This window comes from Leopardus geoffroyi, chromosome D3 (assembly GCF_018350155.1).
Source record: "Leopardus geoffroyi isolate Oge1 chromosome D3, O.geoffroyi_Oge1_pat1.0, whole genome shotgun sequence".
Taxonomy (NCBI): domain Eukaryota; kingdom Metazoa; phylum Chordata; class Mammalia; order Carnivora; family Felidae; genus Leopardus; species Leopardus geoffroyi.
In genome coordinates this window covers 44,925,473-44,953,452 of record NC_059339.1, presented here as the reverse complement: position 1 = coordinate 44,953,452, position 27,980 = coordinate 44,925,473, and the positions used below count along the sequence as shown (strand labels likewise).

The following is a 27,980-nucleotide window of genomic DNA, read 5'->3' as shown; positions in this document are numbered from 1 at the left end:
CAAGAGCCAGATGCTCAACTGACTGAGCCACCGAGGCTCCCTACTGGTAGGATTACGGTTGATGTGCACAGAAGGGGGTATTGCAAGAAATCAAGAGCAATGTTAAGACCCTAAGAGAGACACTTTTGACTTCTAGTTTATTTTAAGACATTTTAATGTGGATTTCATATGCCATGTGTTAGTACGCTTTAACATACAAATGATAGAAAACACTAACTCAGTCTGGGTTAAATACAAGGAAATGCATTACCTAAGAATAAGACCAACGGCAGTTAAGGGCTTCACGTTGGTTGGTTGGTTCAGTGGTTGAGCATGTTATCAAGGTCCCAGGTTCTTAACATCCTTCCATTATGCCACCTTCAGGCTGTCAACTTTGCCCTCACCTGGCCTATCTTCATGGTTTTAAGATGGCAACAGTAGTTCCAGGTGTCACATACAAGCAAGAGCAAGACAATGACAAGGGGAAGAAATGGCATCCCTTTCTGTGTATTTTTCTTAGAAGTAAAGAACGTAGAAGATCCCAATGACTTCTCAGCATGTTACACATCTTTCTAATTTTATTTTATTTTTGCCTCATGGAAAACAATTATGTGTTTATCCAAATGGACACGAGCTACAGAAAAAAAGAGAGTAATTTGGGGGTGGAGGTAGAGGAAGAAAAAGATTAGAAATTTAAAAGAAGTGGCTTTGATCTGTGTGGTGTTTGCTGTGGTATTGCTCTCACATATCTTCCCATGAGCAATAGTTGTCTGGGGCTAATGGTTAATGAAGAGACTCGAGTTTTTCCTCTCACATCATCTGAGATTCAGCATGGGAAATGGAACTATCATGGTTAGCTTTAACTACCCAGGATCCATCCTCTATAGCTGGGGATAAGGCTCAATTTCCCCTGGGGTAAATGGCAGTGGGAAGATGCCCAGTGGCTCCATTAACAAGGATGTAAGGATTGGAGAGTGAATGTTGGGTAGACAAATAATAGTGTCTGAACCATGGTGGGTAAAAGGAAAAATTAGGGGGTTCAAAAATGTATTCATTACAAATAGGGAGAAGTACAGAGAACACAAAGTATATTATTGTATCACCAGAACTATGTCTGATGAACTTCTCTATCCCTATGTGTTTCTTAGAACTAGAGAAAATATGGGCGCCTGGGTGGCTCAGTTGGTTAAGTGGCCGACTTCGGTTCAGGTCATGATCTCGCGGTCTGTGAGTTCGAGCCCCGCGTCAGGCTCTGTGCTGACAGCTCAGAGCCTGGAGCCTGTTTCAGATTCTGCGTCTCCCTCTCTCTGACCCTCCCCCGTTCATGCTCTGTCTCTCTCTGTCTCAAAAATAAATAAACGTTAAAAAAAAATTAAAAAAAAAGAACTAGAGAAAATATATTTTGAATAGCCCTGAACATTCAACAAGAACTTGAAGATCCTGGAAAGACTTAATAGGACAAGGGCAAAACAGGAAATCAAAGAATGATTTAATAATCAAGGTTTAATAATAATGCTTTATTAATCAAGTAATGGTTTAGTAATAATGGCTATAATCATTGAATATTCCCTATGTGTGCAACACTTTTCTATATGCTTAACATACATCATACCATTTAATTCCCAAGACACCTTATTACTACGTCTTCACTTTCAGGTGAGGAAATGGAGGTTTTGAAAGTTTAAGGCAACTTATCTCAGACAGTAGAACCAGGATTTGAACCCAGACAGTCTGGCTCCAAAGCCTGCATGCCTAATCTCTGAGCTTCCTACACATCAAGTGTCAATCTAGACTTGAACGTTTAAACTTTAGAGCAGTATTTCTAAGCCAACGCCCACTTCTGGAAAAAACAAAATGTCTTGCTATCCTCAAAGAGACTGATTTTGATTACTCATCTTCCTGTATAAAATCAATAGGCATCTTCTTTCCTTTTTCATACATGAAATTGACTTGCATTTTCAAACTTTCCTCCTTCCCTGAATTTCTGATATGCTTTCTGGGGGCTAGGGGGAATCCTCTTCTGGGGTGTGAATCACTCTGCTAGAACATTTGGAGAGAGATCTATGAATTGAGATTCCGAAGGAATTCTCGTCCTGTTGGAATTCTGGTCCCAGTGACCTACATGGACTGTCTACATACTTACTCAAGTGAGCTAGATCATTGCTCAACCTTCCACTTTAGCTGAATGGTTTGGTCTCAAGGTCAAAGACTTCCTAGAGCTGACTTTTGATTGTGTAAGAGAAGACAAGCTACTAATTCTCTCATTTGTTAAGTGGAGAAAACACGATATTTAATATCTCCAAAGGATAAATGGGGCTAATTACGGGCCAACTACTATTTGGAAAAAAAGAAGAGTTTTTGTTTCTCAGAAGATCCCCCTCAAGAAGGGAGAAAAGATACATTCCTATTTCCTCCAAGAAGACAGGTGGTACTGAATGAGCACGTTTGCTTGCTCCTTCTCTTGCTTTTTGCATAATTATTTCTTCGGGGAAAGGATTGTACTGCTAACAGTCAGCACCTGTATGAAATTAGACCATAAGCACAATAGATAAGCACAATGTGAGATTGGCTGGTTTCCCACCCTGAGTAGTGGAAGTTTCACATGCACCCACAGGACTAACTCCTGCCTGGAAAGCAGCGATTTTATCTGTGTCTTAGGGAAAGATCATTCAGAATCGCCATCCAGGCTGCAAATGCTAAATGGGGCAATGGATACTAACATCATGGCTGCCCCTGAGCCTGCCCAGATGGACACTTTGCACAGCACCCTCTCGGCACAGGTGGATCATGTCATTGCAGTCACACGTCAGAGCCGCAGTGTCATCATTTCTCCCCATAGGTGTGTGGGTGACTGACAGCTGTGTAGGGCCTTTTGAGCAGAGCCTATGTGCTAGTAATTTGACCGATTTTTTAAAAGTATGCCAATAATGGATAACAAGTTCTTGCTTCTGACAGTACTGTACTATGCGTGATGTTATTGTGTCATGTGCCCCTATTAATATTGCTTGGAACACTGCTTGCCACGTGTGCACATGTAAGTACTAGCTCTTGTTGTCATTTCTTTCGTCGCCACTGTCCTTGTTAGGCCAAGGACCTGGAGGACGATGTAAACCTATTAGTTATCAAGCATCTCAAGGGGCGCCTGTGTGGCTCAGTTGGTTAAGCATCTGACTCCTGATTTTTGCTCAGGTCATGATCTCACAGTTTGTGAGTTCAAGCCCCACATCAGGCTCTGCACTCACAGCACAAACCTACTTTGGACCCTCTGTCTCCCTCTCTCTGCCCCTCCCCCTCCTCAAAAAATAAATAAATGTAAAAAAAATTTTTTTTTCATAAAAAGACATCCCCTCTTGGGGGTGTTTGTCAATGGAGACTATTCCATATTCTCTCTTGGATATTTTATTGGCTGTTTTCAGGAGGCACCTACTACTTCCTTCAGCTGTCTCCTGAGGAAAGTGGTGGTGAAGTGGATGCTTAAGAAGAATGATTTTTATCAAGGTTTGGCCCCTCAAGGGACAGTCTTGTTGTGGCATTCCCTTTTTCCCATCTGAGGAGAGGCAATCTGTCTGTTTCCCTCCTTGGTGCATCTAACTGGCAGGGAATCATGGGAATTTGCACAGTTGGCTTTGAGGAAGTGTTCCAGCTTTAATGTTGCCAAACTATCTACAGGGGACCAAGACTGCTAAACTCACTTAAAGCCCTAGCATGAACTTGAAGGCACCTCATTTGGAGAGAAGTCCAGGCTCTTTGCTCTGGCCAAATTTACAACCTTGCATAAATTGCTTAAGCTCTTCTGGCTTCAGTATCATCTTCAGTTTGTCCACAAGAAAATGAAAAGAATAGCAATTTATAAGATTGTGGTGACATTTAGAAATAATGTGTGCATCACATAGGACAGTAACTTTGTAAATAATAGGTGCTCAATTAATAATAAGTATTGTTATAATTTCTTTGCAGTATTTATACCATGGAATAAGGCTTTTGTTAAGTTTCTACAAATGCTGCATTCAAAATCAAACACACCACACACACACACACACACACACACATTTTCAAAACTAGTTAAAATATGCGCAGGAAAACAGTCGAAAGGAAAAACACAACATATCAATACTCTCTGTTTTGGGGTGAACTGCTTCTACAACCCAAAACTAAAATAAACATAAAAAATAACTCTAGAGTCATCTTAGTTTCAATTACCCAAGTGATGCCTGATGAATATATTCTCATGTTCCCCTCTTCTTCTTAACAAATGTGAGCACAGTTAGGATTTTTGTGTGAGGTATTTTATACCTTTGACTTTAGTATCTTTAATTCATATATATTTACCTAAAGAAAATGTAGTACATCGTTTTATACATTTGCTCTAAAAATGGTGTTATCCCATATGTGCCATTCTGTAATTGGCTTTTTTAAAGCAGCATTGTATTTTTGAAATCTTCTCGTACTGCTACATACGAGTACAATTAATTCCTTTGAACTACTATGTTTAATTATATGAACATGCCATGATTTTCTTAATAGTCCAATTTTGATGGACATTTAGGTTGTCCTAATTTTTCACCCTTATAAGCAAAGCTGCAGGGAATCCTGGTGTGTCCCTCTCCTTTGTACATGGGTGTTTCTTTGAAACACCTGAGATCTGCTAGAAGGGTCCTATATTTATCTGTAATAGACACTATCAATTACCCTTTGGAATGACTGTACCTCTTCTCTGGCACTTCACCAACAGTTACTTTTACCAAATTTTAAAGTGTTTTCCGATCTGATGGGTTAAACAAATCATACTCTGTTGGGGTTTTTGTTCTTTGTATTTCAATAATAATTCAATAATATGTAAATAATTACATATTTACAGCAAGTTGCAAAGATAGTACAGAGAGGTCTGTGTACCTTTCAGTCAGTTTGTCCCAATGGTTGTAGCTTACGTGAGTAGAGTACCATATCAACATCAGAAATTGACCTTGATATAAAGTGTGTATAGTCCATGTCATTTATAGCACATAGAGATTCATCCACCACGCCACAATCAAGATACAGAACTATTCTATCAGCACAAAGATCTCCCTCCTCGGCCCCTTACAGTCACGCCTGCCACCCCTACCATCCCTAACCCTTGACTGCTACTTCTGTTCTCCATTCTATAATTATGTGTCATTTTGAAAATATTATATAAATATAACCATGCAGTAGATGACCTTTGGAGATGGGCTTTTTTTACTCAGCAGAACACCCTTGAGATCCAACCAAGTTGTTGCTTTTATCAATCATTTGTTCCTTTTTATTGCTGAGTAGTATCCCATAGTATAGATTACTGAACTGTGTTTAATAATTTACTTGCCATAAGGGGGCGCCTAGGTGGCTCAGTCGGTTAAGCGTTTGACTTTGGCTCAGGTCATGATCTCACAGTTCGTGGGTCCAAGCCCAAGTGGGCTCTGTGCTGATAGCTCAGAGCCTAGAGCTGCTTTGGATTCTAAGTCTCCCTCTCTCTCTGCCCCTTCCCCGCTCCTGCTCTGTCTCTCAAAAATAAATAAAAATGTTAAAAAAAATTTTTTTTTAATTCAACTTATTTGCTGTAGGACCTTTAAGTTGTTTCCAGTTTGGGGCTATTGTAAATAAAGCTGCCATAAACATGTACTGGTTTTTGTGTGGACACAACTTTTCACTTCTCTGGCATAAATGCAGAGTGCAACTGATGGCTCATAGAGTAAGGTTTCAATTTTTTGAGAAACTGCCACACTATTTTCCAGTTTGTTCTCTATCTCTAAGAGTCTCTTAGGGGTGCCTGTGTGGCTCAGTTGGTTAAGCATCTGACTTTGGCTCAGGTCATGGCCTCACCGTTCGTGAATTCAAACCCCATATCAGGCTTTATGCTGACAGCTCAGAGCCTGGAGCCTGCTTCAGATTCTCTCTCTCTTTATCTCTCTCTCTCTCTGTCCCTCCCCTGCTTGTGCTCTCTCTCTCAAATAAATAAATAAATAAATAAATAAATAAATAAATAAACATTTTTTAAAAAGTAAAAAAGAATAAAAAGAGTCTCTTGGGGCGCCTGAGTGGCTCAGTCGGTTGAGCTTCAGACTTGGTTTTGGCTCAGGTCATGATCTCGTGGTTCGTGGGCTGGAGCCTCACATCGGGCTCTGCTGCTGACGATGTGGAGCCTGCTTGGGATTCTCTCTCTCCCTCTCTCTCTCTGCCCCTTCCCAGCTTGTGCTCACTTGCTCTTTCTCTCTCAAAAATAAATAAACAAAAAAAAAATCTCTTGTTTGTTTTCCTCTCTTCTCTTCTCCCCTTTCCCTACGTTCATGTGTTTTGTTTCTTAAATTCCACATATGAGCTAAATGATGTTATTTGTCTTTCTCTGAATGACTTATTTCACTTAACATAATACATTCTAGCTCCGTGTCATTGCAAATGGCAAGATTTCATTCTTTTTGATGGCTGAGTAATATTCCATTGTACATATAACTACAACTTCTTTATCCATTCATCAGTTGGTGCACATTTGAGCTTTCCCCATACTTTGTCTCTTGTTGATAATGCTGCTGTAAACATTGGATTGCATGTACCCCCTTCAAAATTGTGTGTTTGTATCCTTTGGGCAAATTCCTAATAGTACAACTGCTGGATTGTAGGGTAGTTCTATTTTTAGTTTCTACTTTTTTAATCTTTGTAGCTCTTTTGTCATACAGAGACCTTTACATTTTAGTGAAGTCATTAAATAACAAAAAATATGGGAACTACATCAGTATGTATCAATGGGATGATGGGATACTACGTAACTATTAAAAACTGTTTCACTCTAGGGGCGCCTGGGTGGCGCAGTCGGTTGAGCGTCTGACTTCAGCCAGGTCACGATCTCGCGGTCCGGGAGTTCGAGCCCCGCGTCAGGCTCTGGGCTGATGGCTCAGAGCCTGGAGCCTGTTTCCGATTCTGTGTCTCCCTCTCTCTCTGCCCCTCCCCCGTTCATGCTCTGTCTCTCTCTGTCCCAAAAATAAATAAACGTTGGGGGGAAAAAAAAAAAAAACTGTTTCACTCTAAACCAAGAAATTTCCACATCTAGTTTGGAACTTTTGTTTTATAGATTTCCTATCCTTTTTGTCGGTACTTTGAGGATATAGAGGATTGGTAACAGAAAGTATTCCTGTTCTGTTGTCTTCCTGAAGAATGATTTCTTCATATGTCTTTCAAAGCTTCTTCTCTTTTTTGCTAGAGTATCGCTGCATAATTGTAGTGTCATTTCTTTTTATTTTATTCTTATTTGATGGGGACAGCTCTATCCAGATATTTTAATTGCCCAATTATTACACATTTTTCTCTGACGTCTTCTCCATCTCTTACCTTTGTCAGTGTTGTATTGTTTTGTTTTGTTTTGTTTTTAGAGAGCATGTGCGTGTGTGAGTAGGGGAGACAGGCAGAGGGACAGAGGGAATGAGAGAGAGCCCAACTCAAGGCTAGATCCCACGACCCTGGGATCATGACCCGAGCTGAAATCAAGAGTCAGATGCTCAACCAGCTGAGCCACCCAGGCGCCCCTCTCTGTCTGTGTTCTGAAAGCTTGTGTTCTACTTTCTCTTTTCCTCTTGCTGGAGCAAGAGGAATTGTATCCAGGATTATATTTAATTACAGTTGGTGAATTTAATCTCTGGTTCAGTCCTGTTCCCTGGAATTCTGTTAAAAGTTCTAGTGCATCTTGTTCTCCTGAGAGATGCCCTCATATTTTGAAGTATTACCCCAATTCAAGCTTAGCCACCAAATCATTGTTTCTGTTGGAGACAATCTGCTCTAGTTTTAAAAAATTCCCCTGGCAGGGCACCTGGGTGCTTTATTAGGTTAAGCGTCTGACTCTTGATTTCGGCTCAGGTCATCACCTCATGGTTCATGAGTTTGAGCCCCGCAGCAGGCTCTGTGCTGACAGTGGGGAGCCTGCTTGGGATTCTGTTTCTCCCTCTCTCTCTCTGCCTCTCTCTTTCTCTCAAAATAAATAAATAAACATAAAAAAAGATCTCCTGATTTACATGCTTCTCCCCAGCTGTGAATGCCTCTGCACTCCCAGTTTGAGTGAAATAATGAAAGTAAAGGTTTTGGATATGATGTACCTTCATTCCATCCTTGGGGCTTTCCTTCCAGTCAGAGAAAAAGAAATGGGGAGCCATACTGGTTTCTTCCTTCACACCTGAGTACTATTTATCTAGGGTGCCAAGGAAGAACTCCCTGGAAAGGCATGATTCATTTTCACCCCTGGGTGGCATATCCCATTTCCAAAATGGTAGTAGAATGGGAGAGGGCACAATTAAGGAGACTTTTGTCTGTGCATTATCTCCACAGAATTCTTTCTGGAGGGATTTTATATTGAGGCAGGCATCAATTTCCACAGTCTTCTGTTTCTAGACACTTTCCAAAGTTAAAACAATGCTCCTATACCATTTATTGGGTATTTATTTATTGTCCATTCCATTTCATTAAGTTTGGGATGAGAGAGGTATTATTTTTTTCAATGTGTATTTAGTTTTGAGACAGAGAGAGACAGAGCACGAAAGGGGGAGGGTCAGAGAGAGAGGGAGACACAGAATCGGAAGCAGGCTCCAGGCTCTGAGCTGTCAGCACAGAGCCCAATGCAGGGCTCGAACTCACAGACTGTGAGATCATGACCTGAGCCGAAGTTGGAAGCTCAAACGACTGAGCCACCCAGGCGCTCCGAGAAGTATTATAATCTTGTATCTATTTTTCCAACTTTCCCCAGAAGTCTCCTGAATGAAATTTAAAATGCCCTTTTAATTCCTTGTGTCTGACATTGTTTGTCTGTAACAAAGAGAAAGAAATGCTTGCTTCTGTTGAATGACTACTACTAAGTTTTTTTTCTATGAATTATGCTCTCATAAGATGAGAAAATAGTTGAAATAATGAATAATGAACCAGTATGAAATCCATTTTAAGGGTCAACTTTTATTTGCTTCTTTCAGAAGGTTTTTCTCAAATTCTCTTACCACATTGATTACTCACATTACATATGAACTGGGTTGCCAATCCTGTATTTTCTTTCCTTCTTTTCTTTCTTTTTCCCTCCTCTCTTTGTGATCATTTAAGTTTCCCATTAGCTTCCAAGGGAAATCTGCATCTCTCTGGTATGTTCCTCTAAAACTGCTTCTGGTGGGAGGTATATCTTTTTCCAGACATTTCTAGAAATTTAAAATTGCAGGTATGAACTTATTTCTTCACACAATTTTAACACTAATTGCCTTTTATACTTCTTCTTTCCTGAGAGCATATAGAGAAGCCCCATGTTCTCATCAGTTGTATTTCTTTTTTCTTTTTTAATGTTTTATTTATTTTTTGAGAGACAGAGAGACAGAGTGCAAGTGGGGGAGGGGCAGAGAGAGAGGGAGACACAGAATCGAAAGCAGGCTCCAGGCTCTGAGCTATCAGCACAGAGCCTGACACGGGGCTCAAACTCACGAACTGTGGGATCATGAGCTGAAGTTTGGACGCTTAACTGACTGAGTCACCCAGGCGCCCCTCATCAGTTGTATTTCTGAAATCAGTTGCTTGGACCATCTCCTTTAGAAGGAGACCTCACTTCTAAAGGCAAGAGGGTTGTTTTTTAACAGGATACACTTGGCCTAACCCAACTGAACAGCCTTTACTAATGTTGCATTTTCATTGTCTCCTCTGCAGTTTTAAAATGACTGCCCGCAGGCCCAATATGCCGCTACCAAAGTCCCATTCCTTTCCCTGGTTGACTTCTACCAGTCCGTAAGCTATCAGATATGGTTTGATATGGTTTTCTCTGGGAAACCTTTCCTACTGCCCAAGCCTAGATTAGGTGTTCCTCATAAGAGTCCACTCCCATAACAGGCTGGGTTTGCCCTTATGTGCAATTACTTTGCAGAGCGATCACCTATGTCTTATCTCCCATCGGACAGTACATCCAATAAGAAAGAGACTAAACACCTCGCTCAGTGCTTTGCACATAATTGCCCCTCTGTGAATATGTGTCTCATGACTAATTTTTTAAAAACTTAGTAACATTTCAAAAGTTTTTAAAGTGCCTTGAAATTCAAGGCCAGTGTAGACTTGCCAGGTTGGTTCTCATCATCCCATCCATCCTCTGTGGCTTATCAGAAGAGATGCATATATGCCTTCAGTTGACAAAACTATGATCAAGTAGACCAAAATTTTCATGGAGTTTAGAAAAACACTAGAGCTAGTTCACATTTTGGGCCAGCTGAGAAGCCACAGGTTTCATCACACTATTATTAATGTTGTTGGTGTTGTTTTTAACCAATCACCATTAGGCCCTTTGCAGAATTCATCAAAGGCGCAGTTTCTGTCCTGAGGCTTTGGATTTTATCATTCCGCTGCCTGAAGTCCTCCATCTGTAAAGGAAGGGCAATATACACTTACCTCGTAAGGGTGTTGAAAATTAATTAGGCAATGGTCAGCTGTCTTCAATATGAAAACGGGGTGTAAGTGCATATGTTCCATGTCTCTTTTAATTACACCCCCTGTGTGAGCAAGGTAGCTAAGACCCCAGAGCATTTGGATTTGCAAGGGCTTTGAAGGCAGTACAAAGCTTGTTGCCTCAATATAAAGTATCAGTAGGAGGCATTAAAATGTCAGCACCTTTTCAGGGATTTTGTTCATTAAAATGCCTGCAAAGGAGTACACTGAATGAGTGACTGTGGACCAAGTCATAGCCTAAGCATTAGAGCAAACAGGAGGCTCCAGAGAGATCCAGGAGCACAAGGAATAAGCATTTTAAATGGTGGGTGAAGTGGTGAGAGGGGGCTCAGGGAGAAATCTGAATTTGCCAGGCACTCCTGCCCCACAAAGCCACAGTAGATCAACTTGACACTTCCCGGCTCTAATTTACTTGCTCCTCGTTTTGATTTCACGGCATTCCCAATTACGCAGCTGCCAGGAAAGGAAGCAATGGAATAGCAATATAGAAAGACCAGGCCACTTCTTTTCGGACTAGACATTTTCTGCACAAAGAGCCAATGGGTCACATCTTCTGCCGGTTTGGAGATGCTTCCAGGACAACCAAGCGCGGTCGTGAGGCAGCTCAGTCTTGTCGGTTTCCCTCTTTCCTCAATGGCCATGCGGTTTCTCAGCTGCCTGGGGGATCATCTATAACAGGCCATTTTATTTGGTAAATGTTTCCCTACTTACTGAAGAGCATTCATTATTAATGACCAGAAAGGGAACCCCTGCCTCCAGTGGCAGAAGTTGATACATTTGCTTTGTATAATTGCCGTGTATAGTTAGCCATGTGGTCGTTCGGCGAAAATAAATTGCCTTCTTCCCATAAGAGTCTCCCCGAGTGTCACGGGAGAGCTAGAGGGAAGCTGGCCGCTGAGACTAATCTCTTAGCTAACGCAATAGACGAGTCCAGAAACAGAAGGCAGATGGCAAGTTCGAGATGAATAGCATTTTTTAATGGCTTCAAAATAGCTCTGTCTGTAAACGGCTTTGCTGAATGACAACATGTAGTGCGATTTATTTTATCCATTGCTGTGTTGTCAGACCTTCTGAGAACTGTTCTCGGGTTCATCTATTAAGACAAAAACTGATCTTACTTCAAAGGCGGGGGAGGGATATAGAATGATAGGAAGGTAAGAGGCGGGTAGAGTAGAGGGTAAGAAGAAAACCCTACAATTATTTACAAATACATGGCAGATATCCTTCCAGAGCAACAGTCACTTGTAGTTTGGCGTTTGAAGAAAATAACTCCGTGTTGAGATTTAAGAGCAGAAGCTGAACTCTGAACCCTGAAGTGAAATAGGCCCAAGGTCTAGGAGAAAAGGTCATGATAAAGATAGTACACCCTGGTCTGTCTCCAATTAGTAAGAATTCACATTGTACCGAGGAGATTAACCCTTGGCCATCCAAGCCATTGATTTGGGAAATGGTATAGATGAGAACAGGAGGCCTCTTTGTACAATCTCAGGGAATTGGTGCTAATTGAGCGAGGAAATAAGTTCATACCTCTAATTTTAAATTTCTAGAAATGTCTAGAAAAAGGCCTACTTCCCATAAGGAGTGGATTGAGAAGACTATACTTGAGTGTTGACATAGAAAATACTAGCATTTTTTTAAACAAATTGGTGGATGTAATCACCCTGAAATTAAAGAATAATTAAACAGAGGAGAAATTGGACAAGAACAAGAATTTTATGGTTAGAACAGATAGTCGCAGACCAGTCACGGAGGAATTAGACCATGGTCAGACTTCTCCCCCCGCTTCTGTTCTGATGTTGGAAGTGAAATGATGCAGAAAGCTGTTCTTTCTTACTCTGTATTGCATCAGTCTTGCAAAGCATACACAGGTGCTAGTAATCAGTGACCACTTCAAATTTATGCTTGTTGTTTTAATAAAGCATTATATTTGGATTGGGATCATTTACTCTCTCTCTTTTTATCTCTCTCACTCAAATCTGAAATAAGCCCAGCTTGTTTGCCCAAATGATTCAATTCAATTTTATAGATATTTATTGATTTCCTGCAATGCTCCAGGCATTTGTATACACTGACCACAGTTTCAAGCCCCAAATTGGGTCAAAACTACTTATTTGTATGGTGAGATAAAATATCTGAAATTGAGACTGTCTTCCAAAATTCCAAATTATAAACTTGATGCCAGGAGCTGAAAAGAAAAATAAGAAAGTCCTCAAGAGTTTGCATGCAAAGGAATTAAATAATTACAAAAATAAGTATAGAAGCCAGAGTAAGAAGGATGCCTGGGTGGCTCAGTCTGTTGAGCATCTGACCTCAGCTCAGGTCATGATCTCATGGTTGGTGAGTTCGAGCCCCACATCGGGCTCACTGCTGTCAGCACAGAGCCCACTTAGGACCTTCTGTCCCCTCTCTCTCTGTCCTCCACTCATCTCTTCCTCTCTCTCTCAAAAATAAAACATTAAAAAAAAAAAAAAAGAAGAAGGCAGAGTAAGAGAGGTGCCCCAAGAGGGCACAAATAAGGCTGTATGGCTATTTTATATTCAGAGTCCCAGGTCCACCACTTACTAATCGTGTGACATTAGGCGGTGACACTAGGCAGGTTGCTGGACCTCAGCAAAGCCTGGTCTCCATTCAAAAGTAGAGATAATAATATCCAGTCAATAGGTGTTGTGAGGATGTAACACCTTGGAAAGGTGCCTTTCACATAATAAAATGTTTAAATGCATCATGCATTCAAAGGAAGAAGTGACATTAGAGCAGGGGAAGGTGGATAAGGAAAGAATAGAATTTTTTTTCAGGGTGGTGTTTCAGATGTCCTAGGGATAAAGAGGAAGTGTGTTGGGGAGAAAGGAGCTGTGTCTGTACAGAGAAGAGTCATTCCAATGTTCCAACACCCTATTCAGTTGAGTGATTGGAAGGAGAAAGAGAAAGAGAAGACAGCCAAGAACCCAATTTTGGGCAATGCCAATGTGTAAGAGGAGGAAGTATACACAGTGAAAACAGAGAGAAAGAGTTTAGAGAAAAACCAGAATAAAACAGTGTCACAGAAGCCAAGAGAGGAAAGAGTGTCAAATGGGAGCAGTGGGGTCCAGTGCCTCAGTGAGAAGAGAAGAGAAGGAAAACCAAGAAGAGGCCAGTGAATTTAATAATTGAGGGGTCAATGATAGTCTTAAATGGTGATTCTATAACAAAATTATACTTGCCTGGCTATGCCTGTGTCTCCTATAGAGGTTGCATTTATTATGTTGTATCTGGAAGGGTTTGGCCTATTCAGGCCACAGGCCAAGGCCTGACCCACGTACCATGAGCAGGGTGGACATTTGGGCATCAGGAAAGGTGGTAATTCAGCAAGGACAATGAAACTTGAAAGCAAGCAGGAGAGAGGATCGTTAGCTATCTCTGGGTCTCACTTTCTTAAGTCTGGACTTCAAGAGGAGTTTGAGAAGGACTTGAAGAAGCTCCTAGATAGAAGAAAGATGCTCCTTGCCACAGGGAACTAGCAGGGAGGCATCCTCGGGCTGAAGGTCTATGGGGAAGCCTAGCCTACTTTGCTGGGCAGATAATTTGGCTTCGGGTTATTCCCTTATTCACCCCAAATCTTCAGTCCTGTCTTGTTGAAATGTTTCTGGATGGTCTTAGTTGTTCTTCAGGGAATCACTAAAGGTGTTTTCTGACCTCATCCAGACTGGGGTGTTGGAGAGGGCACGATACCTTTTGAGGCCCGCGTAGGGATGGCACCCTCAAGGAGAGCAACCCCACCTGAGAGCCAGAGTTCAGGAGAGGCCAGAAGGAAAGATAGGGAAACAGGGGCCATGGGCTGAGGGATAAAGAAAAGGTGAGAGACTGGCAGCTTCTGGCCTCCCCCCCCCCTTATTTGGTACTTATGCACAAACACTGATTTGGGAATGAGGAGGCAGATGGGAAGTGATTTCATGATGAAGGACTCATCACTGAGGAAGACACTCATGTTTTCAAGGAGCCTAAGAAAATGGCACGGTTTATAGCCACGGTAACATCCCTTAGTTGCATGTTTGTGAGCAGAGCAGAGGTTTTTGCAGGCAAGGGAGACCGAACATGCAAGATACAGAGGGGATGCTTGAGGACCTGGGGAAAATGGAGTCCAGGGCTCAGGTGAGCGGTCACACTAACAGTGTTGGTGGGATTGTAAAATGGTGCACCTGCTGTGGAAGCCAATATTGAAGTCCTCAAAAAATTAAAATAGAAGTACCATATGATTCAACAATCCCACTTCTGAGCATTTATCCAAAGAATTGAAAAATCAAGATATCAACAAGTTATTAGCCCTCCCATATTCAGTGCAACACTATTCACAGTAGTCAAGATGTGGAAACAATGGAAATATCTGACAGATGGATAAAGAAAAAGTAATACATACATCTGTATTATACTATTTAGCCTTTAAAAATAATGAATTCCTATAATATATGACAACATGGATGAACTTTGAGAACACTGTGCTAAATAAGCAAGTCACAAAAGGACAAAATAGTATATGGGTCTACTTATATGAGGTACCTAAAATAGCCAAACTTATAGAAACAAAGAAATAGGTCTCCAGTGACTGCCAAGGGAAATGGGTAATTGCTAATCAATGGCTATAAAATCTCAGTTATTCAAGATGACTAAGTTCTAGAGATCTGTTGTACAACATTGTGGCTGGAGATAACAAGACTGTATTCCACACTTATAAATCTAAGAGGATAGACCTCATGGTAAGTGTTCTTCCCACAATAAAATGAAGAAAGAAAGAAAGAAAGAAAGAAAGAAAGAAAGAAAGAAAGAAAGAAAGAAAAAAGAAAAGAAAAATAAATATCCTTGTCACATGGAGAGAAACCTGAGTGGAAAACTAAATGTAAAGAATTATTTTCCTTTTCATCAAGCTTTGGAAAAATGTCATGTGCCTTGTTACTGCTATTAATGAAATAACTGTGCTGATGAGTCTGAAGAAGGTATCACTGTAAGCTGACGGCTTTTTCAGATGACACCTCACTTACTGGTCTCTCTGACATCAACAAAACCCTCCTCTAAACATCCACATGACAAATGAAGTATGGTCCATGAAAGGAGCGAGCCAGAAAAAGGATGGCAGCTATTATCTGAAATACTAATATTTGGTAGATGAGTTGACATTAGGGAGTGATAAACACCCTCTCAGTACACCTACAAACCCCTGAAGTGACAGCAAACAGTGCACTGTAAGAATCCATGACAGATCTTGAGAAGGCAAGCCGCCAAAACTCTAACAAGACGCTTATGAAGGTGTTCCATGTCATAGAAATAGAGGGAATTGACAGTCATTGTATAGGTCTTGTGAGATTACCCAGTATGCTCTGAATTTTTTATGTAGACAACTAATAACAAAAGAGATGTGATGACGTTAGAGGGAAACCAGCAGTTAACACAAACAACAAAGGTAGATGGAGTTGCTAAGAATGCTTTGTGTGACTGAATAATCACAAAGGAAGGGGACAGGTGGACAAGAAAATAGTTAAGATATTTAAAATCCCAGGAATATATACATATATATATATATATATATATATTATACATATATTTTACATATGGATGTATATATACATATATACATCCATATGTATAATATATATATATATATGTATATATGTAAAATCTATCATCTATCATCTACCTACCTACTTATGTATCTATCTACATGTTATTGTAGCCCATTCATTCTCATTGCTGTGTACTGTTCCACTGCATGAATATAGCACAGCATGCTTGCTTATCCACTCTACATGGATGGATATTTGAGTTGTTTTAAGCTTGAAGCTGTTATAAATAGTGCTTCTGTGAATATTCTTGTACATGTCTCTTGGTGAGCACATGTAGTCCTTTCTGTTGGGTACATATGAGGGAAATTGCTGGGTCATAGGGTATACACATATTTATCCAGTTTGAAGAAATCCTAGCCCAATTTTTCATGCATCTCTGCATTCATGCCACCATATTGCCCTCCCATGCCGACTCTGAGCTTGGTCAGTGACTTGTTTTGGCCAATGGGACAGTAGAAAAGTTGATATAAGTAAAGCTCATAAAAGCACTTCTGTGTTTTTGCTCTCTCCTTGCTTCCCTGTGATGACAAGTCCAAGATGTGGGAGCCATGAGGAGAGGGGCAGAGTAATCCTGGACAAGGCCATCCTACTAGTCAGCCCCCAGCCATCCTGCCAGCTGACCACAGATGCATGAACAAGCCCAGGTGAGATTAACTGAACCTAACCCAGACCAGCAGAGCTGCCCACCTGGCTGATAGAACTTGCATAAATTAATACATGTTTGTTTGTTTGTTTGTTTGTTTTTTAAGTCACTAAGCTTTAGTGTAGTTGGTTACAGAGCAATAGCTAACTGCCATACTCTCAGTTATGATTTGCAAAGCATGGTGCCAGCTCACACTTCAATGGTGTCTGAAGCTCTGGGGTCCCCACACCCTCCTCAATACTTGGTATAGATTAAACTATATGAAAGTGTTGATACGTGCTTATTTCTGACCTGCAAAAAATTGCAATTTCATATGGTCCAACTGAATATTTGATTTTTTTTTTCGTTTTAATCATTCTTGGGAGTGTGTAACAGTATCAAATCGTAGGTTGAATTTGAATTTTCCTAATAACTAAGTATATCAAACACCCTTTCGTCTGTTAACAAGCTGGTGGTATATCCTCTTTTGTGAAATACCTGTTCAAGATTTTTGTCCATTTTTCTATTGGATTAACCACCTTTCGCCATTATTTGTAGAAATGAGTGCACACACATGCACACACTGATATGAGCCATTTGCTAGATATGTGTATTGCAGATATCTTGTCTTTTTTTTTTTATGTTTATTTATTTATTTTGAGAGACAGAGCATGTGTGCAAGAGGGGGTTGGGGGCAGAGGGAGAGAGAGAATCCCAAGCAGGCTCCATGCTGTCAGAGCAGAGCCTGACACAGGGCTCTATCTCATAACCATGAGAACATGACTTCAGCCAAAGTCAAGAGTCAGATGCTTAACCGACTGAACTATGCAAGCGCCTCATATATATCTTGGTCTTATTTTGTGATTTTCCCTTTCACATTTTTTGTTTTGTTTTTGTTTTTTGTTTTTTTTTTATTTTTTTAATGTTTAATTATTTTTGAGAGAGAGAGAGAGAGAAAGTGAGTGTGAGCGGGGGAGGGACAGAGACAGAGGGAGACCGAGAATCCAAAGCAGGCTCCAGGCTCTGAGCTGTCAGCACAGAGCCCAACGTGGGGCTAGAACTCATGAACCATGAGATCATGACCTGAGCCAAAGTCAGACACTTAACAGACTGCGACACCCAGGCACCCCCCTTTTCACATTTTTAATTTTTTTTTCAACGTTTATTTTTTTTTGGGGGGACAGAGAGAGACAGAGCATGAACGGGGGAGGGGCAGAGAGAGAAGGAGACACAGAATCGGAAACAGGCTCCAGGCTCTGAGCCATCAGCCCAGAGCCCGACACGGGGCTCAAACTCACAGACCGCGAGATTGTGACCTGGCTGAAGTCGGACGCTTAACCGACTGCGCCACCCAGGCGCCCCACATTTTTAATTTTTTAATAGTACCCTTTGATGAACAGAAATCCTCAATTTTAATGTAATTCAATGTACTTATTTTTAACCATCATGTTTGTCAGCACTTCTTTGCCTACCCTGAGGTCATGAAGGTATTCCCCTATTTTTTCCTTTAAAAACTTTGTTGTTTATCTCTCATGTTTAGATCGATCACTGATCCACCTGGAATTGATTTTTTTTTAAGTATGTTATGGGAGAGGGGTCAAGATTCTTGACCCAAATGAGTATCCACTGCCCTGGACATTTGTTGGAAAGGCAGTGAGTTACAGGGTCTGGCTTTCACAGCTTTCATGGGGAGGCAGCCTGTGTCAGCTGGAGCTAGTCCCAACTCTGCCACCAACTCACTGACTCTGTGACTTTGGGCAGGTCACAAGGGCTGTCTCCATTTGCCTATATGTAAAATGATGTTAAATCCGACAACCTCCTTCATTCCTCCCAGCGATGTGGGGTCCAGCAGAAGTGACATGGCACTCCAATTATGTGTGGCCTTATTAGTTCTGGAACCTCCGGGAACATATGTAACATACCTGAGTCCCAATTTCCTTACCTATAAGATGGGAACAATCATACTATATGCAGAGATCTTGTGAGAATAAGAAAAAAAATGTATGAGAAGTTCTGTACTTGGCATATTATATCGTTCAACGAAAGGTACCACCTGTTGTTGCTGTTCATAGGCATGCTGAAGACATCAAATAGATTTTGCCTTTATTCAATTTTAGTGAAAATAAAGTTGGCGCCTCCAAATTTAACTAGTAATAGAAGTTCACATACAAGTTTGTTTGGCAATACAGCTGACTAGCTCTGTGATGGCAATCTTAATTTTGCCTCATTCTCCTCATTCCTAAGAGATGTTATATAGTAAAGAAAGCTAGAAAGAAAGAAAATTCACACAGTTATAAAAAAAAAAAAAAAGCAGCTTTCTTGAAATTGCTTTCCATTATCCTTGAACTCAGAAGTTTATCCTAAACATTTGTGGAGTCCAGGACAGGACAGGTGACATGATACTTGTCCATGATGAATTAAGCGTTAACGTCATCAAGTTTCTTCAAAGACTCTGACGCAGGACATTTCTGCTTCCCTGATTCCACCCCATCTAAGGAAGCACCCCCCACCCCCGCATTCTCATCTTATTACCATTTACCTGATGTATTCCCCTGCCTTTTGGCATCATCCACCTCCCTTCAACTAGAACGTGAGGTCCATGGGAGCAAGAGCTTTAATTTATCGTGTATTTTCAGCACCTAGAAGAATGGCACATAGCACGCATTCAGTAAATATTGTTGAATAAATGAATGAAGGCAAAATAAGAGTCATATCAAAATATGTATCAAAAGTCATAATGACATACATCTAGGTCCATGCTATATTCAATGTGACATGGAAATCAATAATAAATGCTGGCTAAAATACCTCTGTCAATCCCAAACTCCAGTTATTGTAGATGTTCAGTAATAACATTACCACAAAAATATTAGCCCTGTTAATAATCAACACATTTTTCTCAAGTGCACCTTTGGGAACTATGAAAAGGAAATTGATATTTCCCACACACATATGCTGTAATTGTTGGATTCTTTTTTTTTTTTAAGAATGATTTAATAAGTATGGTTACTGCAAATTGTTCAAAAATGTTTTTCCTTTCTTTAAATAAAAACAGACATGGGAATCGTGTTTTTACTATAAACAAATATTAAGTTTTACGTGTTGACTATTAGAAAGTTGTTCAATTTTTCCTTTACCAAAATAAATTGTTAATTAAGATAGACAAAAGCCAGGAAATATTGAAGTTAGTCATTTAATTTCCTTACTAATTCAGAGCTGCCTGGAGTCATTTCCTGCAGGAATTTCACGTCTTCCCATTGAAGTGTTCCAGCAGCTGGTAACCAAATCATCAACTCAGGCCATGGGTGATTCTCCAGGCTCCAATTACAAATCAGGTGGGTTGTTTTTTTTTTTTTTTAATATTCATGATGGAGCCAGATCAACTTTAGAAATAAATCTAAATGCCTTCTTGAATGCTGTTTCTGCATTGTTCTGAAGAAGCAATTTGATCTACTGGGAGAAACTGAAGGCAAAGAAACCTAACTTCGGAATTTGACTCAGTCACTAATTAGTTGTATGACCTTAGATTTCACCTCTTGTGCCCTAATAGCCTTGTCTACGTGAGCACAATAACTCAAAGTTTATCTAACCAAGTTGTTTTTAAGATGGAAGGAATGGTAGTCCAATTCTGAATGTAGCTATGTGCATGACTCCAAATATAACAATAACTGGTAATGTTCATAAGCTTAGAGAACTTAGCTTGTACTTCATTGGGTCTCCCCTTGGTGAGTGCAAGGTACTGCGCATGCAACAGATGACAAATCAGAGAAAATCAACATCTTTTGCAGTATTGGGAGGAAATTGATCATTGTTCCTTGCAGGTGTAAAATGCACAAACTCTTTCCTCATTCCTAAGTTGCCTATTTACTTGGGAAGCCAATAAATTAATCACACTATTATTATTTTTTTAAAGAATGGCAAGAGATTTGACCAAACATGTACAGTACTGTGTTGCTGAATCTGGGGTGGGGCTAGGGGGAGAGTGCAACCAAGGGTACATCCTTTGCTTGTCCAAATGTTTTTCTGACTGAACCAGTCAATTGAACAAGGAAGGACTCTGGTAATAAGTCATATTTTAAGAGTTTATTTTGTTTATTTTGGCAATTAGAAGGAATAAAGCAGTCTGCATATTTCCCACGTTGGGTGAGGACACATTGACTTCTGGAGAGCTTGAATCAATAAGCTGAAAGAAAAGTTCAAACTCCAATTTCAGAAGAACTTGGCTTCTGCGTGTTAAACTATGGATTCATAGGTTCTTCTGCCTTGTGGGTCTTCTGCTCTCTGCTGTCCTTGACAGCTCGCACCAAGCTGATCACTGGGGACATCAATGGACTTCTGAATGAAGACATTGTCTGACAAGTATAATAGACGAGCATGAAACGCATACTGTTCTGCTCTTTTGAATATATTACATTTATTGAGAACTACAATTAAGTTATGTATTTTTATCAGTAAAGCACTTTATTGATTGCGGACGTGAAGCTGAGTTCTTTCATGTTTTGGTCAGCTCTAAGGACACATGCACCTAGTGGTTCAAAACAAATTGACTGGCATGATTACTGAGCCTGTGATGAATTGTAAGTGTATAGAAATATCGAACATTGGAGTGCGTTATTCTGTACAACATTTGTTCTAATTTTGTGTTCATTTTAATGATAAATGAAACAAATTAATAGAAGTATTGTGTTCAGGATCTGGAGTCAGACTTTATGGGCTTAAATTCTATATACATGGCATGGATTTGAAAATGCTATTGAAGTTCTCTGAGCCCCAGTTTGCTCATCTATAAAATCGTGATCACAATAGCATCTTTCTCAAGCAGTAAATAAAGGTATTCAGTGGGATAGTCTAGATAGAGAAAGGTGCTTGACACGTAGTGAGTCGTCTGTAAATATCAGCTATTAATATTATTATCATCATTGTCATTTGGACGATCACCGTACAACGAAGTTATCACCACATGATTTTGCAGTATCTGCATTTAAGGCCACGTTGATGCCAAGAAGCACGTGCATTGTCACAAGTAAATAAGAAAGGAAGAGAGGTTGGAATTAATACAAAACGGATGCATTCGTGCCAAGGAAAGTGCAAATGACATGATGTTTAATTGTACAAATGGTGGTTTCAAAGTGGTTCGGGGTGGGAAAATGGAGTGGTGACAGAGCAAACCTCAGAACAGGCACGCTGAGTTGTAAAGAGCCTGCGTTACAGCAGTCAACATCGAATTTACATCCGGAACAGCAATTTAGTTTCAGCTAAACAGCATCATCTGTCGTATTAATGTTCATTTGAATGCACTGGGTTTATTTGCATGTAGTTGTAAACTGTTTTAGTTTCAGGGTTGTATTAGAGATAAAAGCACATGGAGTTCATACTTTATTTTATACTTGAGTACATTTAATACTTAAAAGTTTTAAGCCAACACTAAAGGTGTGCAAATTTCTTTTTCTTTATGGGACCTCTATGGGATTTGATCCTGAGAAACATTGATGTTTGTTGGAGTGTAGTGTAAATAATGTTGGGGTAATGCCTGATTGTATGATTCTAATATATTGGCATGTGCCCACTGTGTACAGGGCACTTGCTGGGCACAAACAGTGATAGAATGTAAGCTACGTCTAGTTAGGGAAGCTAGGAGGAGTGTATGGGATGTGTGTGTGTGTGTGTGAGAGAGAGAGAGAGAGAGAGATCACCACCAGTATAGGGTGGCACTGAGTAATGAGTGAGCAGCACAGAAACTATCCTAAGAATTCCAGAGAGGGCCTGATTGCAGGTGGCTGAGATTCGGTTTTGTCGGGACAAGAGATTTGAGGTAAGCCTTAAGTAAAGATGGGAGAGGGCATTCCAGTTTTGGGAAATGGGTGTCTAGAAGTAAGGGATAGTATAAGCAAAGGAGGCAGCTATTTCCATTATATTCAGTCGTCTCTTGCTTAATTTAGAGCAAAATATTAAAATAAAAAAAACTTCCCAAAAAGAGCAACATATTATGTATTGGTCAGAAGTTCACCTTTTGCTTCCACAGTGGCTATGACATAGCTTCTATGTGCTCTTCCTCCTTTGGAAACTTCCAAGTAGCCTGGAATCATGGTACCTCCCTCATTTTGATTGGTGAACATTGCCCCAAACTGGCAGTTCAGTGATTTAATTGGCCTTTTAAGTGGGTTCTCAAATGCCAGTGTTTTATAAATTGGACGGTCACGGATTCTGTCTCAGATTAATGTAAAAGTGGGTAAAATTTTGTCCATGTTTAATGTTTCTGTTTACACGTTTTTCTGATACCTACGGTGCCTACTATTGCTTATCTGCTAGCAAATTCCAGAGGATAACAAGTTAATGATTAGTTATCAAACAAATATTAGTGTAAACTCAAAGAACCATTTACACTGAACTGATACGTGTGTCTGCATGTCCATGTTAAAATTTTGTAATATGACATGTTTCTTGCAATCATTTTTTTCTACTTACATTTTGGAATTAAATATGTCAGAATTATGTGGTATTCTGCCATTAGTGTGGTGCTCTCTATAAAGAGCTCCGTGATTTCCAGAAGCTCCTCCTTCACCTAAGTTTTGAGAACTAGGGTCTAAGAGATAAGCTACCTCAACTTTAAATGGAATGGTAAACATGTGAATTTAAGCTTAGTGTGACAGATGTATTTACCACGCTGAAACATTTTGCAACATAAACCAGGCCTTATATCACCTGGTGGAGAAGGAGTTAGCAAACAGATTACAGTAGTAGAGCGGCTTCCTCCAAACAAGGAGAAAGTCAGCTAATGGAGACAATTGTCTGATTTACAACCACAAAAAAAAAAAAAAAAAAAAAAAAAAAAATTATTTTTTAAAATTATTACTTTTTTTTTTAATTTTTTTTTCAACGTTTTTATTTATTGTTGGGACAGAGAGAGACAGAGCATGAACGGGGGAGGGGCAGAGAGAGAGGGGGACACAGAATCGGAAACAGGCTCCAGGCTCTGAGCCATCAGCCCAGAGCCTGACACGGGGCTCGAACTCACGGACCGCGAGATAGTGACCTGGCTGAAGTCGGACGCTTAACCGACTGCGCCACCCAGACGCCCCAAAATTATTACTTTTTTTAATGTTTTATTTCTGAGACAGAGAGAGACAGAGCATGAGTGGGGGAGGGGCAGAGAGAGAGGGAGACACAGAATCTGAAGCAGGCTCCAGGCTCTGAGCGGTCAGCACAGAGCCTGATGCGGGGCTTGAACTCACAAACTGTGAGATCATGACCTGAGCCGAAGTCAGACGCTCAACTGACTGAGCCACCCAGGCGCCCCTTAAAATTATTTTTAATGTTTATTCTTTAAAGAGAGAGAGACAGAGTGCGAGCGAGGGAGGGGCAGAGAGAGAGGGAGACAATCTGAAGCAAGCTCCAGGTTCCGAGCTATTAGAACAGAGCCCCATGCGGGGCTCGAACTCCCAGACCGTGAAATCATGACCTGAGCTGTCAAACCCTTAACCAACAGAGCCACCCAGGTGCCCCAAAAACAACAAAAATTTTAAACACAAAGGTGATACATACTCAAAACCTAATTGGAGACTTAATTTATATAGTTGCAGGAGGCACTATTGGTGCCCATCCTATGCTGTTTAAAGTATATTTCACACAGTCCCACAGGAGGTCTAGAGGATTGAGTCCCGTTGCCTAAAGAGGTACGTTTACAGGCTTTCTTCTCTTTCTCGGCTCACTTCCTCACTCTACTTCTGAGATCACCTTCTGAATAAACATCCTGCACACAAATCATTGTCTCAGGCTCTGCTTTTGAAGAATTCAAGATATTAGTTTACCTAACAAACACCTCATTGATCCCTGGAATCATACAAGGGAAAGTAACAGTAATAAATATGATCCTGTTAAATACTATAGGTATCATTATTGAGAGCTTACTATGTGCCAGACATTGTACTGAAAGCTCTCCTTACAGTATCTTATTTAATCCTCACAAGAATCTTATGAATTACATATTATTCATATTATTTTTAAGGTAATAAACTAAAGCTTAAGAGGGTTAGATCACTTATTAAAGGTTACTAGTAAATGACAAGTCAGGGATTCAAATCCAAATCCTTTGTTGGGACACCTGGGTGGCTCAGTTCTTTAAGCATCTGACTTCAGCTTGGGCCATGATCTCATAGTTCGTGGGTTCGAGCCCCGCGTTGGGCTCTGTGTTAACAGCTCAGAACCTGGAGCCTGCTTCAGATTCTATGTCTCCCTCTCTCTCTGCCCCTCCCTCACTGTGTTCTCTCTCTCTCTCTCTCAAAAATAAATAAAAAATTAATTTTTTCAAATCCTTTGTGTTTTTTCTATCAACTCATGCTAATGTGTCCGTCATATATTGATTTCAATCATAATTTTGACAAAACTACAAACCCCAAAGAAGCATGTTTGTAACAAGTGTATGTGCAACAAGAGAAAGAAAGAACCTGGTATGACTGTGTGCATCCTCTAGATGAGCTGTTCTCAACGTGTTTTTTGTTGTTGTTGTTGCTTTGGTTTTTCTGTTTTGTTTTTAACCTCAGAGGAAAAAAGAAGTGAAGCAGTCATGCAGTATTTTTTTTAAACAACAAAATTAAGCTGGTACCTATTTTATTTTTACCCCAGGCATCTCGATTCTTTGTTTTGGATCATAAAGATTTGTCATTAAAGAATCTGGTCTTTTAAGTATGCAAGTTCCCAAACAAGTAGTGGCCTGGGATCCCAGACCCTTCTTTGGCTCAGCACTCGGGCTCCTGGCCCCCCTAGTGGTTCTGCTGACTGAGCTCACCGGCTGACCCGGGACTGGAGTGGGAGAGTCAGGAGACATAGAAGCCCCGGCCCCTGTGTCTGCCCTCCTCATTGGGAGCAGGATCCCTTAACCGTCTTGGTGCTCCTGCTGCCTTAGTTTCCCCACCCAGAAATAAGTGGGGTTCCTGTGATCTCTAGTTTTGCTTAAATTTCTCTGGAAAATCCCTGAAGTTTTTCTCCCATTTCCTTATTTCACAAATGAGACAGGAACATGATTTTTGCTGGAAGTGATACATGAGTGTGGCAAGGCTCCCACGCCACTCCAGAACAATCGTGGTTTCTGCTGTCACTGGTTTAGTGTGGATCATCCCAGTCCTTTTCCCATGCAAGAAACTTTTGTGTCTTGGTGGCATGGTATCATGGAGCCCTCGGGATAGACCGGTTCCAGAGTGTAGAATTATCTTCCATGTATTTGGGGGAAATGGAGCCTGTGGCAAAAGAGAAAGTGAGTTACTAATTGGATTTATGGCCATTACTCCCTGAGCAGCCCTCTGCCCTCGATAATCTCCATAGCAGTTCAGATAGGATCTCTCTCTCTCTCTCTCTCTCTCTCTCTCTCTCCCTCTGTAAAAGATCCAGGAGACTCTGTAAGGAGAAAGCTGGCACATCTCCTGCTCACCCAATAAAAAGTCAGATTGTTATTAAACAGTCCCTGAGGCTACTGTGATTTACATTCATTTTAATGGTTCTCTTTGTAGAGCAGAGCAGTCCCTTTAATGGGGGATGCCCTCTGGTTCCTATTGGTTGCATTTAAAATAAATATTCCACCATCTCCAGCTGTCCAGCTCTCCTTTCAGGCTTTGACCCGCCACAGAAAGTACAGAGACTTGATACTTGCCCCCGAGAAGCTCTCACACGTTCAAGGATGCTCTACACCAATATGTGTGCAGCAGAGAGCTAGAGGTGAAAGTGTCCAGGTACCCAGCATCGGGGGAATGTAGATGTATCCTGTGGAATAGAACAAGGCACTCAGAAGCAACGAGCTAAATGGACATAAAGCAACACATAGAGAACTCAAAATCTTTAAGTAAAAAATAAGAAATAGAATAAAACAGAGAGTGCAATGCCACATATACAATCTAGCACACATTTCTATATAAAATAATGCTACACATATATTTTCAAGGACACAGACCCAAGGATACGTACCAAACAGAGTAGTGTGGTACCTCTAGGGGAGAAAGAAATGGGTACCTCTAGGGGAGAAAGAAATGTTACTACCTGAGAGGTAGTAACAAATAAATAATGGATGAAAAGAAACCACAAAATCACTTGCCTTTTACTTTTCTTTAAATTAAATTTCACCACCCACAAGCATTTACAGACCTCCTTCTAAGCCTGTGACATGATTCAAGTTCTTTGTGACCATGGGACAAGTCACTGGCCTCTCTGAACCTCAGTTTCTTCAGTGGAAAATATAACAAAAAGGAAAGGGAAAATGAGTGCTGGTTCTACCCAGGTTATAATGTTGTAAGCTCTGTAAGACAGCAGGGTTTGTAAGATTGAAACGAGGTAATATCTGAGACCAAGAGCACGTGGGCACTGCGTGAGTGTCCGTCATTCTCCACTGGGGAGAACGGGAGCAGAGTGGGACCCAAACAGGGAATCACGCAACGTTCTCAGACATTTGTTGAACAAATGGGATCTATGCTGACAGCTCAGAGCGTGGAGCCTGCTCCGGATTCTGTGTCTCCCTCTCTCTCTCTCTCTCAAAAATAAATAAACATTAAATTAAAAAAAAAAAAAAAGCTGACCTGCCCACACTGAGGTAGGGCCCTTCTTCAAACCGTAAGGCACACCCTCCTAAGACCCAAGGTCCGAGCTCAACACCTAAATAGAGGGCAGCACAGTCACCCCTCTTGCTGCCCCCAGGCCCATGAGCTCTCTGTACCTGCCCCTAATCCAAAAGAGGTCCCTCAAGCCTTGCTTTCTATGCTAGAGAAGAAAACATTGTACTGAGCCTGTCCTTGTTCAACAGAAGAAACAGGCCAGAAGAGCCTGAGAGAATATTCTCTCCCACAAGCTGAACAATCAAGGCTTCCTTTGCAAACATCAAGCAAACTAGCAAAGCAGGAAGCTAGATTGGGCCCAGGCTCCTGGTCACTCTGGGCAGGTGACGGTCCCGCTGGGTCTGTGTATGGCCTCTTCATCTTAGGTGGAACGGGGAATGTTTGGAAGCACTTTGGGGAGGAAAACCTGAAGGAAGGGTGGGAATTCCCGTGCCCAGGACATGTGAGTTCTGTCCTAGAGATCCCCAGGAGAGCTTTTGGCTGCCTCTAGACCAAGGAAGATATCCTTGGCGGAAGCATGAGAAGCCCCCCAAACTGTCTCCAGCCTCAGGTTGACTTCTGGTGGGTTTTAGGAAATTCTCTTCAGATCAACTCTAAGCCCCCCCAAAACTGCTATGAAAACATGAGAAAGGACAGTAAAGAGAGAGCTCAGTCACACAATTTTGTTTTCTTTCCTCCTTTAAATGAGGCATTCCCAAAGTTTCAACCGGCCACAAAGGGGAAGTGGGCATCAAC

At 40.9% G+C, this 27,980-nt stretch overlaps 1 long non-coding RNA gene across 1 annotated transcript; it reads left to right on the top strand.

The window, feature by feature from the left end:
* On the top strand, window positions 1-21,328 carry LOC123587570. Its single transcript, XR_006707391.1, has 4 exons — window positions 1-46; window positions 16,560-16,672; window positions 19,865-19,985; window positions 20,759-21,328. It is a non-coding gene; the product is annotated as an uncharacterized LOC123587570 (long non-coding RNA).
* The last annotated feature ends 6,652 nt before the right edge of the window (window positions 21,329-27,980 follow it).